Raw genomic sequence first — 6,701 nt, 5'->3', positions numbered from 1 at the left:
ACAGTGCCTCCCTCTGGGCAAAATTCAGGGAGCTTTGCTTGCAGCCCATTACAAATGTTTGGGTTCTCTAAACTCGGGGTTCCTCAGCTGTGATGCAAACCCACTTCATGCATAGCATCCACCCAGAGCCACTCCGTGGCATTGGGGGGACAAAGGGAACAGGTACCTGCTGTGCCACGAGTGCTAAAGTCCTTTGTCCCCGACCCAGGAGTCTCTTGTATTCTATCAGCATCCAGGAACCTGTGGCAGATGAACTTGTTAGCTGGCAAGGATGGTACTATCTCACACCTTTCACAGTGCCTGACAGTTAGTCTCACCAGTTGTTTTTAGGTAGGGCCAAGACCCCTTGAGGATGGGTCCAGGATTACCTGTCTTCCACAAACCATACCTGGAATACATTATCAATTATTTATCTTTTTAAAAAAAAATTTTTTTTTAAATTTGCTTGTAAAGAATCTGTTTTTTTTAACATCTTTATTGGGGTATAATTGCTTTACAATGGTGTGTTAGTTTCTGCTTTATAACAAAGTGAATCAGCAACATACACAAAAATAAGCTCAAAATGGATTAAAGACCTAAATGTAAGTCCAGAAGCTATCAAACTCTTAGAGGAAAACATAGGCAGAACACGCCATGATATAAATCACAGCAAGATCCTTTGTGACCCACCTCCTAGAGAAATGGAAATAAAAACAAAAATAAACAAATGGGACCTAATGAAACTTCAAAGCTTTTGCACAGCAAAGGAAACCATAAACAAGATGAAAAGACAACCCTCAGAATGGGAGAAAATATTTGCAAATGAAGCAACTGACAAAGGATTAATTTCCAAAATTTACAAGCAGCTCATGCAGCTCAATAACAAAAAAACAAACAACCCAATCCAAAAAAGGGCAGAAGACCTAAGTAGACATTTTTTAAAATTTTAACTGGAGTGAGAACTTAAAAACATATGCACAACAACCTGAGTACAGACTCTCCAGATATTTTCCCCTTTTTATTTACCTCACTCACATCTAACTTGATAACTTATTTTTATTTATTTATTTATTTTTGGCTCTGTTGGGTCTTGCTTTTGTATCCATTCAGCGAGCTTATGTCTTTTGGTTGGAGCATTTAATCCATTCACGTTTGAAGTAATTATCGGTATGTATGTTCCTGTTACCATTTTCTTAATTGTTTTGGGTTTGTTTTTGTAGGCCCTTTTCTTCTCTTGTGTTTCCCACTTAGAGAAGTTCCTTTAGCATTTGTTGTAGAGCTGGTTTGGTGGTGCTGAATTCTCTTAGCTTTTGCTTGTCTGTAAAACTTTTGATTTCTCCCTGCAATCTGAATGAGATCCTTGCCGAGTAGAGTAATCTTGGTTGTAGGTTCTTCCCTTTCATCACTTTAAGTATATCCTGCCACTCCCTTCTGGCTTGTAGAGTTTCTGCTGAGAAACCAGCTGTTAACCTTATGGGAGTTCCCTTGTATGTTATTTGTCGTTTTTCCCTTGCTGCTTTCAATAATTTTTCTTTGTCTTTAATTTTTGCCAATTTGATTACGATGTGTCTTGGCGTGATTCTCCTTGGGTTTATCCCTGTCTGGGACTCTCTGCACTTCCTGGACTTGGGTGGCTGTTTCCTTTCCCATGTTAGGGAAGTTTTCGACAGTGGTCTCTTCAAATATTTTCTCTGGTCCTTTCTCTCTCTCTTCTCCTTCTGGGACCCCTATAATGAAAATGTTGTTTTGTTTAATGTCGTCCCAAAGGTCTCTTAGGCTGTCTTCATTTCTTTTCATTCTTTTTTGTTTATTCTGTTCCGCAGCAGTGAATACCACCATTCTGTCTTCCAGGTCACTTATCCGTTCTTCTGCCTCAGTTATTCTGCTATTGATTCCTTCTAGTGTAGTTTTCATTTAAGTTATTGTATTGTTCATCTCTGTTTGTTCTTTAATTCTTCTAGGTCTTTGTGAAACAGTTCTGGCATCTTCTCGATCTTTGCCTCCATTCTTTTTCCGAGGTCCTGGATCATCTTCACTATCATTATTCTGAATTCTTTTTCTGGAAGGTTGCCTATCTCCAGTTCATTTAGTTGTTTTTCTGGGGTTTTCTCTTGTTCCTTCATCTGGTACATAGCCCTCTGCCTTTTCATCTTGTCTGTCTTTCTGTGAATGTGGTTTTTGTTCCACAGGATGCAGGATTGTAGTTCTTCTTGCTTCTGCCGTCTGCCCTCTCTCATTCAGTATTCTAATACATGACTTTTAGAGGCTGCATAGTATTCTAAAGTAAAATGTTTTGAATCCGGTATCCTTCAAAGAATCTGAAACAACAGTTTTTGCCTTAAATACATATCCCTTTACCTTTCTCTTGTATGTATCACAAGTGGTAGACCATCACTTTGGTGGTTCTGAATGAACCATGCTTCCCAATATTCATGTTCTTGCACAGTGCCTTTCCTTATTGACTCCGGGCTTGGCCAATAAGTAGGACATTAGCAAGGATGATGCAAACAAGGCTTAGTACTGCTTGCACACTGGGGCTTATCTATATTGAAATGCTCACTCTTAGGATCTAATCACCATGAAAAGAAGCCCGCTCTAGCCACATGGAAAGAAAAAGAGCAAGAAGTCACAGCCTCCCAACCATCCCAATTGCGGCACCAGACAGGCGAACAAAGCCATCTGACTGCAGTCTCGTGGAAGACCCCAAACGCGACAAACAGAACAGCCCAGCAGAGCCCTGGCCAAATGACAGAATGGTGAACAAATATAACGGTTACTGTTTTAAGCCGATACATTTTGGAGTGGTTTGTTACACAGCAGTAAATCATTGAAACATGGTAGCTTTTAATATGAACAGTTACATCAAATACAGAAAATAAGTTCAAAAAGGACTTTTTGTTGTTGTTTTTGTTTTCTTTATTGGAGTATAATTGCTTTACAATGGTGTGTTAGTTTCTGCTCTATAACAAAGTGAATCAGTTATACATATACATATGTTCCCATATCTCTTCCCTATTGCGTCTCCCTCCCTCCCACGCTCCCTATCCCACCCCTCCAGGCGGTCACAAAGCCCTGAGCTGATCTCCCTGTGCTATGCGGCTGCTTCCCACTAGCTATCTACCTTACGTTTGGTAGTGTATATATGTCCATGCCTCTCTCTCGCTTTGTCACACCTTACCCTTCCCCCTCCCCATATCCTCAAGTCCATTCTCTAGTAGGTCTAGTAGGACACAGTCTGTATTCCTGTCTTACCCCTAGGTTCTTCATGACAGTTTTTTTTTTTTCTTAAATTCCATATATATGTGTTAGCATACGGTATTTGTCTCTCTCCTTCTGACTTACTTCACTCTGTATGACAGACTCTAGGTCTATCCACCTCATTACAAATAGCTAAATTTCGTTTCTTTTTATGGCTGAGTAATATTCCATTGCATATATGTGCCACATCTTCTTTATCCGTTCATCCAATGGTGGACACTTAGATTGTTTCCATCTCTGGGCTATTGTAAATAGAGCTGCAATGAACATTTTGGTACATGACTCTTTTTGCATTACGGTTTTCTCAGGGTTTTCTCAGCCCAGTAGTGGGTTTGCTGGGTCATATGATATTTCTATTTGTAGTTTTCTTTAAGGAACCTCCATACTGTTCTCCATAGTGGCTGAACCAATTCACATTCCCACCAGCAGTGCAAGAGTGTTCCCTTTTCTCCACACCCTCTCCAGCATTTATTGTTTCTAGATTTTTTGATGATGGCCATTCTGACTGGTGTGAGATGATATCTCATTGTAGTTTTGATTTGCATTTCTCTAATGATTAATGATGTTGAGCATTCTTTCATGTGTTTGTTGGCAGTCTGTATATCTTCTTTGGAGAAATGTCTATTTAGGTCTTCTGCCCATTTTTGGATTGGGTTGTTTATTTTTTTGTTATTGAGCTGCATGAGCTGCCTGTAAATTTTAGAGATTAATCCTTTGTCAGTTGATTCATTTGCAAATATTTTCTCCCATTCTGAGGGCTGTCTTTTGGTCTTGTTTATGGTTTCCTTTGCTGTGCAAAAGCTTTGAAGTTTCATTAGGTCCCATTTGTTTATTTTTGTTTTTATCTCCATTACTCTAGGAGATGGGTCAAGAAGGATCTTGCTGTGATTTATGTCATAGAGTGTTCTGCCTATGTTTTCCTCTAAGAGTTTGATAGTTTCTGGCCTTACATTCAGGTCTTTAATCCATTTTGAGCTTATTTTTGTGTATGGTGTTAGAGAGTGATCTGATCTCATACTTTTACATGTACCTGTCCAGTTTTCCCAGCACCACTTATTGAAGAGGCTGTCCTTTCTCCACTGTTCATTCCTGCCTCCTTTATCAAAGATAAGTTGACCATATGTGCATGGGTTTATCTCTGGGCTTTCTATCCTGTTCCATGGATCTGTCCTTCTGTTTTTGTACCAGTACCATACTGTCATGATTACTGTAGCTTTGTAGTATAGTCTGAATTCAGGGAGCCTGATTCCTCCAGCTCCGTTTTTCGTTCTCCAGATTGCCTTGGCTATTCGGGGTCTTTTGTGTTTCCATACAAATTGTGAAATTTTTTGTTCTAGTTCTGTGAAAAATGCCAGTGGTAGTTTGATAGGGATTGCATTGAATCTATAGATTGCTTTGGGAAGTAGAGTCATTTTCACAATGTTGATTCTTCCAATCCAAGAACATGGTATATCTCTCCATCTGTTTGTATCATCTTTAATTTCTTTCATCAGTGTCTTATAATTTTCTGCATACAGGTCTTTTGTCTCCTTAGGTAGGTTTATTCCTAGATATTTTATTCTTTTTGTTGCAATGGTAAATGGGAGTGTTTTCTTGATTTCACTTTCAGATTTTTCATCATTAGTATATAGGAATGCCAGAGATTTCTGTGCATTAATTTTGTATCCTGCTACTTTACCAAATTCATTGATTAGCTCTAGTAGTTTTCTGGTAGCATCTTTAGGATTCTCTATGTATAGTATCATGTCATCTGCAAACAGTGACAGCTTTACTTCTTCTTTTCCGATTTGGATTCCTTTTATTTCCTTTTCTTCTCTGATTGCTGTGGCTAAAACTTCCAAAACTATGTTGAATAAGAGTGGTGAGAGTGGGCAACCTTGTCTTGTTCCTGACCTTAGTGGAAATGCTTTCAGTTTTTCGCCATTGAGGATGATGTTGGCTGTGGGTTTGTCATATATGACCTTTATTATGTTGAGGAAAGTTCCCTCTGTGCCTACTTTCAGCAGGGTTTTTATCATAAATGAGTGTTGAATTTTGTCGAAAGCTTTCCCTGCATCTATTGAGATGATCGTATGCTTTTTCTCCTTCAGTTTGTTAATACGGTGTATCACGTTGATTGATTTGCGTATATTGAAGAATCCTTGCATTCCTGGAATAAACCCCACTTGATCATGGTGTATGATCCGTTTAATGTGCTGTTGGATTCTGTTTGCTAGTATTTTGTTGAGGATTTTTGCATCTATGTTCATCAGTGATATTGGCCTGTAGTTTTCTTTCTTTGTGACATCCTTGTCTGGTTTTGGTATCAGGGTGATGGTGGCCTCGTAGAATGAGTTTGGGAGTGTTCCTCCCTCTGCTATATTTTGGAAGAGTTTGAGAAGGATGGGTGTTAGCTCTTCTCTAAATGTTTGATAGAATTCGCCTGTGAAGCCATCTGGTCCTGGGCTTTTGTTTGTTGGAAGATTTTTAATCACAGTTTCAATTTCAGTGCTTGTGATTGGTCTGTTCATATTTTCTGTTTCTTCCTGATTCTGTCTTGGCAGGTTGTGCATTTCTAAGAATTTGTCCATTTCTTCCAGGTTGTCCACTTTATTGGCATAGAGTTGCCTGTAGTCATCTCCCATGATCCTTTGTATCTCTGCAGTGTCAGTTGTTGCTTCTCCTTTTTCATTTCTGATTCTATTGATTTGAGTCCTCTCCCTTTTTTTCTTGATGAGTCTGGCTAATGGTTTATCAATTTTGTTTATCTTCTCAAAGAACCAGCTTTTAGTTTTATTGATCTTTGCTATTGTTTCCTTTATTTCTTTTTCATTTATTTCTGATCTGATTTTTGTGATTTCTTTCCTTCTGCTAACTTTAGGACTTTTTGTTATTATCTGGTTGAATTGCTGAGGTCCCGGCTGATTAGATGACTTTCAGAAAGAACATGGGCAGTGGAGTCAAAAAAAACATGAATTGCAACCCGGTTTTTGCATATTAGATATATGACTTCTTGAAGTATCAGCTTCCTTGGGGGCAAACCAGGTTTTAACAATAGCTACCTCGGGACTTCCCTGGTGGCGCGGTGGATAACAATCCGCCTGCCAGCGCAGGGGACGCAGGTTCGATGCCTGGTCCAGGAAGATCCCACGTGCCTCGGAGTAACTAAGCCTGTGCACCACAACTACTGAGCCTGCGCTCTAGAGCCCGCGAGCCACAGCTACTGAGCCCGCGTGCCACAACTACTGAAGCCCGCGTGCCAAGAGCCCGTGCTCCGCAACAAGAGAAGCCACCGCAATGAGAAGCTTGCGCACCACAGTGAAGAGTAGCCCCTGCTCGCCGCAAGTGGAGAAAGCCCGCGTGCAGCAATGAAGACCCAATGCGGAAATAAATAAATAAATAGATAGATAAATGAATAAATGAAAAGACACCTCACCTCACAGGTGTTTTTTTTTTTTTTTTTTTTTCGGGCAGCGCGCCCCCCA

The sequence above is a fragment of the Lipotes vexillifer genome, unplaced genomic scaffold (assembly GCF_000442215.2).
Source record: "Lipotes vexillifer unplaced genomic scaffold, Lipotes_vexillifer_v1.1 scaffold431, whole genome shotgun sequence".
Lineage (NCBI taxonomy): Eukaryota > Metazoa > Chordata > Mammalia > Artiodactyla > Lipotidae > Lipotes > Lipotes vexillifer.
The sequence above is the reverse complement of the archived record's forward strand: the minus strand, read 5'-3'. Positions refer to the sequence as shown.